This window comes from Lepidochelys kempii, chromosome 1 (genome assembly GCF_965140285.1).
Source record: "Lepidochelys kempii isolate rLepKem1 chromosome 1, rLepKem1.hap1, whole genome shotgun sequence".
Classification (NCBI taxonomy): domain Eukaryota; kingdom Metazoa; phylum Chordata; order Testudines; family Cheloniidae; genus Lepidochelys; species Lepidochelys kempii.
Window position 1 is genome coordinate 227755659 of NC_136380.1, and position 16777 is coordinate 227772435.

General features: G+C 40.9%; 1 long non-coding RNA gene across 2 annotated transcripts in view; it reads left to right on the top strand.

Annotated features, from left to right (window-relative positions):
- LOC140899898 (uncharacterized) overlaps positions 1-12953 on the top strand; it is a 33111-nt gene extending 20158 nt beyond the window's left edge. For both annotated transcript variants that reach the window (XR_012155495.1, XR_012155493.1), the window contains 2 exons: positions 12119-12250; positions 12886-12953. This is a non-coding gene — a long non-coding RNA (uncharacterized LOC140899898). The remainder of the gene's footprint in view (positions 1-12118; positions 12251-12885) is intronic.
- The last annotated feature ends 3824 nt before the right edge of the window (positions 12954-16777 follow it).

Here is a 16777-nt window from a genome sequence, read left to right on the forward strand (position 1 = left end):
TAGAAAATCAAATTCCATCTGTTTCCAACTGAACAAGGAACGAGGGAATCAACAGAAAACCCCATTTGCTAAACAACACTCATTGCCACCTGTGAGCGAAGAAACTCAGGGCAAATGAAGTCTGGTTAATCTGTCAGTCGCTCTCCTGATCAATTAGAAAAACGACATCTACTTTTAGAGAGAAAGTGGATGAGATAATATCTTTTATTGGACCAACTTCTGTTGGTGAAAGAGGCCAGCTTTCAAGCTACACAGAGCTCTTTTTAGGGTCTGTGTAGCTTAAAAGCTTCTCTCTTACTAACAGAAGTTGGTCCAGTAAAAGATATTACCTCACCCACCTTATCTCTAATACACTGGGACCAACAGGGGGTTTCTCCAGGAGCAAACACAGATGCTGCAGGCTCTTGTGGACCTGACAACACAGGGTTCAATAATCATGGATTTGCCAGCCTTTGCAGTCCATGGAGAACTCCATTATAACACCTCCCTATATTCCCTACCCTCAACATTCCACATGTGGATCAGGAGTTGCATCCCTACCACGCCACCCCAGGGAACATTAAGGACAACCACAGCTTCCCGTACACATACATGTGAAACCACGGTTGCTTTATGTGTAGCTAAAATGGACGTGAATGTTGTGTTCCATTAATTTAGTTTTGTATGTATTTGCTTTTAAATTGCAGAGATTTCTCTTTTCACTTTTTACTTTGTTACTGAATAAAATTCTATTCTTTATTAGTTCACAAGATATGCTGCAGAGTGCCTAGCAGCTCTGAAACTGACCACATACTTGTAACTCTACAGTGTGACACAACTCATAGGATCAATGACACACAGTGCAATAATCATAAAATGTACAGTAAGCACTGTAAAATTAATAGGTGTATTCACAGTGTTATATTCACAGATGTGCACCAAGCACCATATATTTCCTCCCTAAAACAGCAGGGCTAGGTAGCTCACAGTATGCCACAATGCATTACTGAGTCTCACTCTTAAAGTGCCCTTTTAAAGCCTCCCTGAGTTGTATAGCTCTGCATTAAGCTCTTCTAATAGCCCTTGCATCTCCCTGTTCAAACTCAGCAGACAGCTTCACCAACTCTGCCTTCCACCCCAGTGGCGACTTTTTCCACTTTGCTTTACAGATATTATGCAGGACACAGCAGGAAGCTATAACCAGTCAGATATCTTTCTCACTGAGATCCAATCTTGTGAGTGAATGGCAGTGTCCCTTCAATCTACCAAAAGCACATTCAGCTGTCATTCTGCACCTGCTGAGCTGGTAGCTGAATCTTTTTTTCGTGCTGTCAAGGTGGCCAGTGTACAGCTTCATGAGCTGTGGCTAGGCTGGGTCCCCCAGGAATGCTACTGACATTTCAACATCACCAGTGGTAATAGACCAGCTGGGAAAGAAAGTCCCTGCTTATAGCTTTCTGAACAGCCCTGTGTTCTTAAAGATGTAAGTGTCATGCACTTTCCTTGACCAGTCCACACTGATGTCAATGTAGTATCCCTGGTGATCCATCATAACCATAGAAAAGTAGCCCTTTCTGTTTATGTACTTTGTGGTAGTCTGGTGCCAAAATAGTGATATGCATGCTGCCTATTGCTCCACTGCAGTTTGGGAACCCCATCGCTGCAAATCCATCTTGCACATTGCTGAGAGTCACAGCCCTGTGTAGCAGGAGACAATTAATGGCCCTGTATAGTTGCATGACAATGGCCCCTGTGCGGATTTTCCAATTCCAAAATGATTTCTTACTAGTAGCAATCCAGTGTTGAAAGTTTCCACAGTGTGATTGCCGCTCATTTCTCCACTATCAGTGCGGCTCTCAGTCTTGTGTCCCTGTACTGAAGGCAGGAGTGAGCTCAATATACAGATCCAGGAATGTGGCCTTGTGCTTCGAAAAGTTCTGAAGCCACTGCTCGTCCTCCCAAACCTGCATTATGAGAAGCAGTGCTCCACCATCTGCAGATGCTCGTTAACACCACCACCAACCTTGAATTGATTCTTACTATGTCCTACAGCAATCTGTCCTCCAAGAAATTGTCCTGTCCCCTGCTGATCTGGTTGTTCTTATTGCTCTGCAAACACTAGACTATCATGAGTCCTCTGCTTGCAAAACTTATGACAAGAGCACAGAGCTGTGCAGGCTTCTGTCAGAGATGGTGGATAGTGAGGAGGGCCATGCCGGTTCACAGGATTTTTTAAAAAGTTGTGAAAATTATGGGATATAGACATTATGGGATCGAGACAAGTATGCACACGACCAAGTAATATACTAACAGTGGCAGCTTTATGCCAACGTAACTTGTCAACCAAGGTTAGTAGTTTAGACATGGCCTAAGTTACCCATGACTGTAGTACTTCTAGATACAGTTTAGGCAAGGACAGTGAACTAAATGAAGGATCCTGACTAGTTACAACATTAATTTTGTTTTACAAAATAATTGATTAATATGTCTTATAACTTCCATATTTAAAAAAAGAAAAAAAATACTGTGGCAATGTTGTTCCCCCAAGAGATAGTATTTTTGCTTTTAATGTGCTGGGGAAGGACCTGTTGTGAAGCAATAATATATGGGGAAATGAATTACCGAGTTTGGAGGTGTGGGGGAAGGGAGGGACGCCTAAAAAGTAAATTCACAATCCTCATTCACCAGTGAGGAAAACCTCATACAAAGAGGCGACAAGAATAAATAGAATAGAAGAATCAATCATCTTTGAAAATTGAACTAGTAATTTTGCAATTGAGTATTTTTTTCTTCATTTTTCAGAGTGAAAGAATTTGAGATATATACAGTGTATGCACTTAGTAAGATAATGTATAATGGATGTTTATCACATTTAAGACTAAATTTCTGCACAATAGTCAATATTTTGTCTATGGACCAAAACTGTTTGTTTTTCACACAATTAAATACCTTATTCTATCAATAATTCTACTCTCAGAATTGAAAGCAAATACAATACTCTGTAGATTAATTTATAGCTGAGTGAATCAAACAAATTAAACACTTTCTCTGAAAAAAATATTTTCTCTCTGTCAGTGAAGGGATTAGTAAATAATTCAGAAGTTATAAAGCAGTGCAGTATAACATCTGTTAGAGAATACCTGAATCTTCTCAGTAATTATAATTAATATACATTGCCCTTACATTGATGTAATACCTTTCATCCTGAAGGATCCAGAAGTGCTTTACAAACTTTGTGAACTCAACCATATACATATATTAAACAAAAATTAAAAGAAAATAAATTTGGTCAAGTATTCAGAAGTTAGGAAATACCAAAATTAAGGTTTCCTGGGTAACCTTAACAGAATTCCTATGTGATACTATGCAAATCACTTAAACCTTTTTTACAGGTGGTCACTAATTGTGTGTTCCTTATTTATGGGGACTTGAGGTGCTGGGGTCTGATTTGCAGAAGTTCTGAGCACTCACAGCTGAAGCTGAAATCAATGGCAGCTATGATTTGAATGTATAAAGTGCTATATAATGCTAAGTGCTTTGAAAAATCAGGTTCTAGGTGTTTCAGTTGGGCACCCAAAAGTAGTGAATACCCTTGACCTTAATTTCTCTGTGCCTCAGTTACCCATCTGTGAAATGGGAATAACAGCACTGCTTTAATTCACCGGGTGCTATGAAAATACATTGATTAATATTTTTGAAGCACTCAGGTACAATATAGATGTGCACTCTGGAAAAGCCTGTGAGGTAATGAATAATTCTGTCTTCAGAGCAGGGTTTGAATAGTGTGCAGTAAAGAAGGCCTGGGGCCATACATTGAACAATGAGAAGAAAATGGTCATTGAATGGCTGGTCAATAATTGAGCACTATCTTTTCTGTGCACTGAATGAGACGGGGTCCTATGGGGGAAAACAGTATGTGATCGTGTAATTAAAGTCTGTGTAATACATGCACAAAAGGGAAGGGCCTGAATTAGTTTCACAGGCACTGTTTCACCATCACCTCTGGAGGGGTGGTGAGGAAATCTTCCTGGAAAAGACGCTGGCTGCATATTTCCTGGGGCAGCCTCTAGCCCTCTTATACTGCATGTTGCCCTCTGCATATATAGTGCTGTTGTGTTGTAAATAAAGTACAAGCTGTGCATAAGTTTATGCATGTTTGCTGTGATCAGTGGAATTATGATGCTACCTCAAGGGCTAGAAAAGACTTAATTCATCCACAAAGGTTTTTGTACATCTATAAAAATTAATGTATTCAGGCATTGCCTACAATACATCTGCGGTTATGTAATAGTATTCAAAAACAAACAGTGTCAGGCTAACACTTGCTGTTTAAAGCTTCTCTCACCTGAAAAGCACTAGCAATGTCAGTGGTGGTAACCGTGCTAATTTCAGGCTGTTCAAAATCGGCAGCCTACCTGCCCTGGCTGGCAAGCATCTCATTCAGCCAGGCAACTCTCTCACCTTGCTCTCACAAATATTATGCAACACACAGCATGCAGCAATAACTGTAAGAACAGTTTCCTTGTTGAGGTATAGCCTTGCTATCAGGCATTTCCACCTGCCCTTCAGTTTTCAAAAGGCACACTCCATTCCTTTTGCAAGTGTACTGGTGCTTAGTTAGACCTTTCCTTGCCTTTGTCCAGCTTACCATTACATGGCTTCATGAGCCAGGGAAACAAAGGGTAGGCAGAATCAGGATTAGCACAGAAACCTTGGGCAGCCCAAGGGAAGAAAGACCTTCCTGTCAGATTATCAACAAGTCCTGAATTTCTAAAGATCCTGGCACTGTGGACTCTTGCAGGCCATCCAAAGGTGACGGTAGTAAAGCAGTGGTGGGCAACCTGTGGCCCGCAGGCCACATGTGGCCCATCAGGGCAATCTGATTGCGGGCTGCGAGACATTTTGCTGATGTTGACCGTCTGCAGGCACGGTCCCCCCGCAGCTCCCAGTGGCCATGGTTCGCCGTTCCCGGCCAATGGGAGCTGTGAGAAGAGGTGTGCCGCAGAGTGCCTACCACAGCAGTAAAGCATTCATGGCGATCTACCAAGGCCTGCCCTGCATAACTATTCGGTGGTTAGGTGGTGGTATGGGGAGGGGCACAGAAAGAGGACATGTGTGCCGTCCATCACCCCAGCACAGTTAGAGAAACCCAGCTCTGTGAACCCATCTGTTATTTCCTGTACATCGCTTAGTCTGACCTGTTTGTGCAACAGGACATGCTTTCTCGCCTTACAACTGCCCCCACTGTTGATTTTCCAAAACCAAATTGATTTCCCACTAACCGATAGCAATCTGGGGTTGCAAGCTTCCACATGGCAAGCACCACTCATTTCTCCACCGTAAGGGCAGTGCTCATCCCGGAGTTTCTGTGCTGCAGGACAGTGGTGACCTCAGTACACAACTCCAGGGATGTGGGCTTCTGCATCTGAAAGATCTGGAGCCGCTGCTGATTGTCTCAGGTTTGCATCATATTCAGTCCCACCAGTTGGGGTTTATTGGATTGGCTCAAAATTGCTGCTCCACTGCATGTAGTTGCTCCATGAATAGCTGTTATATAATAGCTCTATAGTCATTGTCACATCACCCTCTGTTGTCTGTCTGAGTGCACAGCCTGCAAGTACAAGAGGTTCGTATGGTGTCCTTATGACAGGGAAGAGAACAGAGTCTTTCTCTGTCATATCCATGTTTGCAGCTGTGAGCTCGTAAATGGCGTACGAGAGTGGTTGATTATGGAATAGGACAGAAGGAATTGTGGGCATTTGATCCCAAATCTCCACAACTCCCCCAGAAGTGTGCAGGTATCCCACAATACCCTGCACCCATTTTTATTTTGAGTCAATGCTAAAGAGATTTTGTTAGGATGAAATACATATTTCTTTGTACTTGGAAATAATAATATGCCTGTTGTGATGGCAGTATGAGGTTGATGGGGTCCTTAGCTGTTCAGTTAGTTGCTTTTAAGTGCTTGGGTTTTATAAATAAGGTCATAGATAGCTACATTGTTCACAGATCTAAAGGGAGTGGTCTGGGCCAATACTTTGTAGTAATATACTGGTTTTTCATCTCTAGATCTCAAAACACTCGACAATGATGGGAGTGCACAATTAGCCCATTTTATAGTTGGCCTACCCAAACTAAGTACAGAGATTTGAACTAATTTGAATGAGGTATACTGTGGGTCTATTTCATCAGAGTTCTGTTCCCAGCTATGTCACAAGCTTCTTGTGTAATCTTTGGCAAGTCACCTAGGCCCTCTGTTCCACAGTAATTATTTGGTGTAATTAAAGTTTTCAGAACACATTCTCATTGTCAATTTGATTCTGAAGACAGAAGTTTTGTTGTTTGAGTGGGTTGGAGCCTTATAATGATTCTATTATAACCTAAACTAATGGTCAAACTATCACCTTTGGGACTAGAACCCTGGTTCTCTAACTTTAAAAATACAGAGCTCCACCAACTGAGCCAAAGAGCTCACTGGAGTTGTAATCTATATATTCTTTCTAAGCTTCAGCCACCCAATAGACAGCAACATGTCCCACATACATAGAATCATAGAATCATAGAATATCAGGGTTGGAAGGGACCCCAGAAGGTCATCTAGTCCAACCCCCTGCTCGAAGCAGGACCAATTCCCAGTTAAATCAGGGTCCAGATCTTCCCTGATGTTCAGAAAGGAGAACATACCCCTTCTCACCTGCTCTGAATGCCCCTTAACTGCAAATGAGGATATGGTCCAGAGTAATGGATACTGCTCCAAATAAATCAGTGGGATTGTGAATATGAGTGTGTGTATGTATGTGCATATATATACACCTGCATACACGCATACCTCTCATTGACATCAGTGTGGGCAGGACTGACCCCCAAACTATCTGCAAGAGAACTCACTAATAGCTTTGCATAACTCTAATATATTTTCTTCAAATGTAGCTAACATACATAGGTGCTGGAACTAGGGATGTGGGGGATGCTGCTGCACCCCCAGGCTTGAAATGGTTTCCATTATATACAGGATTTACAGTTTAGTTCAGTGGCTCTCAGCACCCCTGTTATAAACATTGTTCCAGCACCCCTGCCAACATATAATTTTGTAAGGAGATTTAAGCTTGACGAGGAAGTAACAAGCTATTTAGGAGCTGGGGGAAGATAAAGAAATGTTAGAAAAAACTCAATTTCATATCAGGGTAATTGTTAAATGATTCATACAGTTTGACTTTTCTTTGTACTTTGTGGAAATGTTCTTCTTTGTCTTCAGAGTAAATATGGTAATTTTTAGTCCATGCCAATCTGGCAAGCCAAAAATATAGTGAAGGTAAAACAGAGCTTTATAATGGATCTTGGTTGCTGATTCAGAGGCTGTTTGTTACAAACACCACTCATTCTAATATCTATGTTTTCCCTAGAGCAGTAGTTTTCAACCTTTAGTCATTTGTGGACCCCAAAATTTTTTTGAATGGAGGTGAAAACCCCTTTGGAAATCTTAGATATAGTCTGCAGACCCCCAAGGGTCCATAGACCACAGGTTGAAAACCACTGACCTGAAGAATTCCTGCCTAAGTACAGACCTAGTCCAATACTACTTAGCTTAGAAATTCACTATATAACAACTTGAGGTGTTTTGACTATATATTCTTCTGTTTAAAAAATAAGTTTCAAAATGTTGAATATAAAATAATGAGGACACAGTTTGGGTTTGTTGTGAGAAATTTGGCAGTTAGCACCAGTGCTGTTAGCTTTGCAAATCTTGGCTGACGGTTCAATCAAGGTTCTCTCCAGGTTGACAATTAGTATGCATCATTCATCTAGAATGTGTCCCAGCCATAGGTCCCCTGCTTAAATGTTTGGCACACATAACCTTTGCATTTTGGCAGGTGTGATGGGGTGACTACCCCACATTCACCCTGCAGGGTTTAATGCAGGCCAGATGAGCCAATTAACCCATTAGACAGTTGATTAAGGAGGCTCAGCTGCACAGGAATAGGTGGGGCCTATAAAGCCCAGGAGCTGAATGGCTACAGGGTTGCTGGGAAAAAGCAGACACTTCTAGGAGAAAGGGAGTAATGAATGAAAAATACAGATACTCTCTGGGATGAGGGGAGGAGACTTTGGGAACTGGTAGCCCCAGAAAGAAAAGGGGAACTGATGATAGGAAGAAGCCCAAGGATAGAGCACTGAGTCCAGAGAGAGAGCAGGCCCAGACCTCTGAGCTGAGAGTTCCTGGACTGGAACCCAGAGAAGAGAGTGAGGGGCCTGGTTTACGCTATCAACCACTGGGTGAATGGCAGTGAGCAAGAAAACTTCCTAGGACTATTGAGGTGTTAAACTCTCCTGGACAGAGACATGTCTTGAGGGCTGAACCACAAAGAGGACACTATGGTTCCTGAGGCTTTAAGAGGAGCTGCGAGTGGATGGAGTGATGGTGTGCAAACTGGATGCCGGGGTGTCAGTCTTGAGCTAATTCCCAGAGTAGCAGGCGGTGCCTGTCTAGTGGTGTGCCCTGTGACAGCAGGCTGTTCATCTTACTTCAATTGGACCGTCTTAATATAGATCAGCTGAGATTAAAATCAGACAGCGTGAACACTTAACATTATGGAGATTTGTATACTTAACCCCTGATTTTTTCCCAGTGCTGCCCATTATTCATTGCAAAGTTTGTTTTTGCACTCTTTTAGCATCCTTCACACAAACACTTCAGAGCTCTTCACTTCTGCCTGGTGTAAACTTAAAAGTTTTGATAGCAGTGTTCGGTTGGTTAGGAGGGGTGTGGGGGGAACGCATTCCTGACCAACATAGCTATGCCAGCACAAGCCCCATTGTATATGCACTTACACCATCAAAAAAGTCCTTTTGCTGATATAACTTATTTTGAACTGGTCTGAGCTATGCCAGGAACAGAACTCTTGCTGGTATAAACTGGCCTCCACTAGAAGGGTTTGTTGGTATACCTATCCCAAAAAACCCTTTCTAGTTTAGACAAGGCCTTAGAGTATATAAAACAACAAACAGGCAGAAATAATGAAAAAGTTTAATAGCGCCTCAAAGTCTGTGGCTAAATTTTTTAATTTACTCTTTGGACTAACTGGAACAGTAGTCCAAGTGATGAGAAAGTGGTCACTAGAAAGCAGGAGACAATGGGTGATAGAGATTTTCCCCCCAGCTAATGCATTCTAGATAACCCTAGTGGGATTGTTTGATTTCAAGTGGTGAAGTCCAGGTCAGAACCGTTTTAATCTGAAGAGGCCCCCACTGTAATCGCACAGAATTTATCTGAGTTCATCAAGTCAGTGGTGGATGGGATGGCATAGGTTGCACTGACCAAGCAAGCTAATGCTTTGCCAGCAGTGGCAGCCCCTGTAGATTTCCTCATTGACCACTTGGAGAAGTGTCCTTCTTTACAAATTCAGTTGGATTTTTTTTCTGTTCCCTATTAGGGCTCTGCTGTACCCATGTGGGTGAAGTAAAAGTAGAGAGATGATTCCCACAGTGCAGTTCTTTATAGGGAAAACATCGTGTGACGGGTTCGGTCACAGAGACCCCCTTGGGACTGCCACCTGATGTGCTGAAACTACCTCTGAGCCCATTTTCCACTGCTAGCTTGGGACTTCAGAACCCTGTCTTGTTTAGCCAGACACACTAGTCTGCTGCAACACAGACCCAGGTCTGGTCCACACCCCCAAAGCTGCAGGCTTTAACTGAAAACCACTCAGCAGGTATTCCTGTCTCCAGAACCCAGACACCCAGCTCCCAATGGGATCCAAACCCCAAATAAATCTGTCTTACTCTGCATAAAGCTTATACAGGGTAAACTCATAAATTGTCTGCCCTCTATAACACTGATAGAGAGAGATGCACAACTGTTTGCTCCCCCAGGTATTAATCAAGAACTCTGGGTTAATAAACACAAGTGATTTTATTAAGTATAAAAAGTAGGATTTAAGTGGTTTCAAGTAATAACAGACAGAACAAAGTAAGTTACCAAACAAAATAAAACAAAACACGCAAGTCTAAGCCTAATACATTTAAGAAACTGCATACAGGTAAATCTCACCCTCAGAGACGTTCCAATAAGCTTCTTTCACAGACTAGATTCCTTAGTCTGGGCCCAATCCTTTCCCCGATACAGTTCTTGTTAGTCCCAGTTCAGGTGGTAACTAGGGGATTTCTCATGACTGGCAGCCCCCTTGTTCTGTTCAACCCCCTTTTATAGCTTTGGCAGAAGGCGGGAATCTTTTGTCTCTCTGGGTCCCCACCCCTCCTTCTAAATGGAAAAGCACAAGTTTAAGATGGATTCCAGTACCAGGTGACATGATCACATGTCACTGTAAGACCTTATTCTCCATTCTTTCAGGGCTGAAACTGCACATACCTAGGAAGGTTTGGGAGTAAACAGAGCCATTCGCAACCAATTGTCCCAGTTAATGGGAGCCATCAAGATTCCAAGCCACCATTCATGGCCCACACTTTGCATAGTTACAATAGGACTTCAGAGTAATACTTCATATTTCTAGCTTCAGATACGAGAATGATACATTCGTACAAATAGGATGAACACACTCAGTAGATTATAAGCTTTGTAACAATATCTTACAAGAGACCTTTTGCATAAAGCATATTTCAGTTACTTTATACTTACACTCATAAGCATATGTCTGTAAAACATATGGAGTGCAATGTCACACATAGGGTATGAGTTAAGGAACTATAGACTGTAGGACTGTCTCTAGTGTATGCAATGTTTGGTGTGTACAGTATTTTTGAAGTGTATTTTCTTTTGGTGTTGTGAAGAGCAATAAAGGAAGAAAAAGCACTCTATATAGGACTTTAAAATTCTCTCGGCATCATTGTGATATCTTAGAAATCCTTTGTCTTGTCAGTTTTGTTCCCTTATATAGGGAAAAGAAGGCAGACTAGTACTCAATTCAGAAAAACCCACACAGGGTGCAAAAAGGACTTGTTTAATTGGCTAAACAAAGCAGTGAGACAACACAAGTTTCAGCTTGACATGGATGTAGTTAGTATAAGGGGGCCATCTATTTTATACCACCTTACATATCACTTTGGATCACAGATTTATCTCTTAAAAATAAGGGTCACTATAAATAATTATGGACATATTTAGAACATGATCAAATTCAAAGCAGCACTAAGACCCTGATCATCCATGTTTGTTTTTTTCCCAGGAGTGAGTGGTCTAGACCCATGAATGTGAAAACAAATGAAGCACCATGTTGGTTTGAAACATTTCAAACTCTTCTGAACTTGAGCTGTAATGACATCACTAAAATCTCCACCAAAAGAAACAGTGAAACACGTCCTGCATTTGTTCCAGATGCAACAACCACTGAAGACCCAGACAAGGAGTGTTTCAATTAGATGGGCAAGGTTCAAACCATGAATGAGAAGATCTCCTTGTTGACAGCTGTTCATTGGGCAGCAGCCATTTTGTCAATTACCTTCTGTTGCTGAAAGGTTACAGATAAAGCAGTAGTTGGAAAGATCAACCTTTTTTTTAGTATCGATGTCACTGCTTCTAAAGAAAGGGATTGGTTAACAACCTAAAAGCATCATCAGCCTTATGTTTGTGTGGACTCTGTCCAAAAAACCAGCTCAGCTTGTAAAGTGAACTCAGGGGAGACTGCCAGCAATGGCAGACCTTCTGGAAGAAAATTGGGCTTCTAATGTTTTGGGGGTTCTTTGTTCTTGAAGATATTACTAAAAATCCACAGGATTCTGTGAACATATCAGTACTAACATATATATCAGTGCACTTCTTAGCATACAAAAGCAATCATTACCTGCTTTTGGCTAGAATATTAGCCAAACTTTAGCCCTTCTCAACACATGGAATGTCCTACCAGTGAATGTTACATGATGGACTCTACTTGTCCAGTAGGAGTAGCCAATAAACCAAAATATTCCTCTCCTTTCTTGGGTATAAATGCTCTCCTTTCCAGTGGAATAAATCCTTTCTCCCTATGCACCAGGGCAACAGGCAGTGTCCAATCTTTTACCCTACACTCCCATGACTACTTTTCTCTTTCTCCTTTTCTACATATCAGCCATATCATGTGTAGTGTAAAAAAAACAGCTGTTTTGGCTCTCTAGTCACTTATTAACCCTTGCTTCCATACTCCTGCAGACAGAGCAGAGATAATGAGGCAGTGGATGATAGCTCGACCCAAGTAGACCCAGCCAAACTATCGGAGCACCTTCCTGGACAAAGATGTGGAGTACCCCATATACCACCACAGTGACTAGATCAACAAATAAGGTAAGACAGAGGTGCACATAAGAGTAAAACTTGTTTTTTTAAAAATAGGAAGAGAGAAATCAACACTTTCTGGCAGGGGTTGAAAAAGATTATATAGATTAGGTGGATCAGTGAGAAGGCTGACACAGGACAGAGTGCAGTGATTTAAGACTCTGCGGGGTAGGGCATATGGATGGAGATGTAGCCAATTATTTTAGTTCATTTCTTGTGTTATAATTAAATGTTATGCCATATATAATCATGTATGTTGCAGAAGTATAATAGAAGTATAAGATTGATCAGTATGTAGAAGGAATAATCGTGTATTAGATATCTAAGTAAGTAGGGCTGAAACACAATGCCTGCAAGATTTTAGCTTAGCAATTTTGGGCCTTGGAGTTAAGAAATGCTGATATTAGCAAGTGACCAAAGACTAACCAGATTATGGGAAAAGATGTACCAATGGGAGATACTGCAAAAAATTAAGAGTAAGTAATTTTTTGCTTATAAGATAAAAATGTGACTACTGGGTATAACACATGCCCTAGCCACAGGGTGCACGATGTATGTAAATACTAGTGAAGTATAGTCATAATTGCATTATAAAAAGAGGGTGCCTAAATTAGAAAAATTGAGCTCCCTGTGGGAAACTCCAGCAGGAACCATCCCTCTACTGATGATCAATCCATGAGACCCTTCGGTCCCTGATGCTGCTGTTAAGGATGTGAGTATAACCACATTTGTAACTTGTGCATAGGTCTTTATAGAATTTCAATATGCTTAGATATTTGTAACTTTAATAAAACTTCTAAAACAGACTAGATCTTGTACTTTTAAATGTATGTGTGGTCACTACCTTTGGTCTTTATGTGTTCTGAGAGACTATAAATCTGAAGCATGTAAGAGAGGTGACTTTCACTCTGTTAAGCTTGAAATTGTAGCCACCAGAGCTGAACCCACGGTGGTGTAATACCACATTACAAAATTCACTTTAAATAAAAAAAAAGGCTACAGAGAAATCCTACTGTTGCCCCGAGGCAGCTGAAGGGAGGGAGACCCAGAATGTTGCCAAAAGGTGAAAGCCACAAATAGACACTGAATTGTATTTTTGGAGAGAATAAGGAGCCAGTCGCAGGATATATAGAGTAGGAAATTTGTGGTCATACTTGTGTATTCATGACTGAATTGATTTTTCAAAGCCAATAAAAGAAATACTTAATATTTAGCTGTGGAACTAGAAAGCCTCCATCTTGCCCTTTGTTTCCATCTGTTGGGAGCCAGAAAGATTTTTAACTCGTTATCAATATTTTCCCACCTTCCTGTGCACAGGACAAGTGTCCTTGAAAGGACTATAGTTTTGAATTTGCTGATTGTCATGTAGACAAGGACATTTTCCAAATAAAAAGCACACAATCCATTTGTAAATCTTCTTGAATATATGAAAGTATAATCAGGCTGACTCAGACAGCTGAGCTATGGCATACCTCATTTGAATTCAGTCTTCCCCCAGGCCTTGTCTATAGGAAATATGCATACATTGTACTGTAAGTAGGAAACATGAATTATAACAATACGCATCTCTGGAGTTCTGAATTTATTTTAGTTTCAAATGTGTCTGAGCATTTACCTTTTTCATATCCTGGATATAATTCTAAGAACTCTTATAAAGCCTTTTCTTGTAGCCATACTCTTAAGCACCTGAAGCACCACAACCTTCCTTTGCCTCCGTTATTCCTCACTCCAGCTCTTTCATGGTACTTTCTGCAGCAAGCCATATCTTCACTGATTTAGTACCTCAGCCGTGCTCCTGCATCCGTTACTCATGTGAGTAGTTCTTACATTGACTAGCCCTATTGATTTCCAGAAGGCTACGCACATGAGTAAGGTTTGCAGGTCTTACCTTACAAAATGATTCTGTGATGAGCAATCTTTAAGTAAATAAACAATTGTTTGCTGGATCCTGTGCAACACTCTTATTATATATATATATTGAACTGCCAGTTCTCTTTTGGATTTTCAACATTCTTTCATAGTTTATATGGATCCATGTAAACAGTGACTGTCTAGCATCTCTGCAAGCATTGTTCGTGGCTGGCAGTATAACATTATCCATCAGTCAGTTTCTTCCTCCTTTCCAACAATATGCATTTGAAAATTCTATATGAAACTTCTTGTTGAAGGCACTATTTTCTCTTACCAATGTTAGCGTCTCCAAAATTCACTTCCACAGAATAATATTTTACCTTTTTGTAGCATATTTCATCCTAAAGGATCCAACAATCAATTGACTAGACTATTAGATTGCAATCTGAGCCAGGGTGAGTTGTTTGACTGCCTTAGAGCAGACTGTTTTCTTTCTCTCTGATTTTTGGCTCTTGTATGTTACCAGTCTGAATTCAAAGAAATAAAGTTGTTGCATTGCAACCTTCCACAAAGAATATTTGTTCTTATCTAACTTTTCTCCGTGGACGTTGTGAACATAACACAGAGTAAGGGGCAGAGAATTGTTCCACTGAGCCTGGAAAACGCTGGGCAATAAGTCTCCCTCTTGTTTTCCCCACTGCTCCAAGGGAGAGAGTAAACTATCACAAGTGCATACCCAACACAGCATACGCTGCCTGATGTGCCAGGCTCCACCCAGTCCCCATCCCACTCTTCTGCATTAAGAACATCAGAAAGGCCATACTGGATCAGACCAAGAGTCCATCTAGTCCAGTATCCTGTCTACAGACAGTGGCCAATGCCAGGTGCCCCAGAGGGAGTGAACCTAACAGGTAATAATCTAGTGATGTCCATCCTGCCATCCATCTTCACCCTCTGACAAACAGAGGCTAAGGACACCATTCCTTACCCATCCTGGCTAACAGCCATTAATGGACTTAACCTCCATGAATTTATCCAGTTCTCTTTTAAATCCTGTTATAGTCCTAGCCTTCACAACCTCTTCAGGAAAGGAGTTCCACAAGTTGACTGTGTGCTGTATGAAGAACTTCCTTTTATTTGTTTTAAACCTGCTACTCATTAATTTCATTTGGTGGCCCCGAGTTCTTATATTATGGCAACAAGCAAATAACTTTTCTTTATTCACTTTCTCTACACCACTCATGATTTTATATACCTCTATCATCTCCCCCCTTAGTCTCCTCTTTTCCAAGCTGAAAAGTTTTAGCCTCTTTAATCTTTAATGGTTTAATAGTTATTTTTTCCAATGTGCATTACTTTACATTTATCCACATTAAATTTCATTTGCCATTTTGTTGCCCAATCACTTAGTTTTGTGAGATCTTTTTGAAGTTCTTCACAGTCTGCTTTGGTCTTAACTATCTTGAGCAGTTTAGCTGATTATTATAGCTGATCAAAAAACAGGAAAAATTTCATTAACATTTTCAGTTTCATGGTTTTCCATTTTGCAGGATTCAAAATGGACATATTGCCTGTTTTTACTAAAGTTTCCATGATACTTTTTTAACAAAACATTTACCATAATTTGTATTGAGATAGTTTGAAAATCTTCCTTACTGAAAATCCAGCTGTTAGTTAAAATGAATTGTTTACAAAGGCCCACTTTTTTAAATAAAAATTTCAGTTAAAAATGTATCATGGACATTCTTCCAAAAAAGTGGAACATTTTAACCTCAAATTGAGAGAGCTTTCTATTATGAAAAAAGGCCATTTCTTGAGGAGCGGGGGAGGGGTGATCTCTTCATGCAATATGCTTGGTTGAATTTTGTGGACTGCACAAAATATTACCCAAGCCATTTCTGCCCACCATCTAACCCTGACATGCTTGTGTCACAGATAGGAGCTGGATGAACTTCAGTGAGTTTTTCCTTTGGGTGGATGAGCTCATTGTAGCTGAGACTGGGTGGAGAGGTCTGTAATCTTTTAACTAAGCCTTCTGGCCCCTTCAGCCATTTCATTTCTACCTGCCCCCTGATGCTACACTCATCTTTACCGCTGCCACCACAGTTCATTTGTCTGGGATTTTATCCTTCAGGCCATCCCTGATGCCGCATAACAGTTCTGGGAGGGGAATTTTATCCAGTTTGCCAGGGTAAATCTGTAACCTTACCACAAGTTCCACGGGCGCTTTAACTGCCATACAAAGCTGTGAGGCTTTGGTTTGTAAGGTTTCCTGTGATACAGTATGTATTACCACTTGCAAAACATGTAGTCTTTTCTCTAATTGTCATTGTTTGATGAAATTTACCAGGCATAATTGACTTGTAAAAATGAAATTAAAGAAAAGGAGCTCTGTGATATTTGATAGGGAAATCAGAGCAGGGAGTGAGAAGGAGAAGAATAACTTTTCCTAAAAAGAAAAGTAACAAAATTTGGGGGGCAAAATGGTTTTAGTGCCCTTGAAAGATGCTGGTAGATGACTTTGAAGACTGATGTTCTGACTCAGGTAGAGCAGGGATTTGAACTTGGGTCTTCAGATTACTTCAGTGCCCTGACCAGCAGACTCTTGGCTATTCTGAGGCAGTATGTGCTTGTTCTCACTTGCAGTCTTGTTTTCATACACAAATTTCAAAAAGTCTCAGGTTT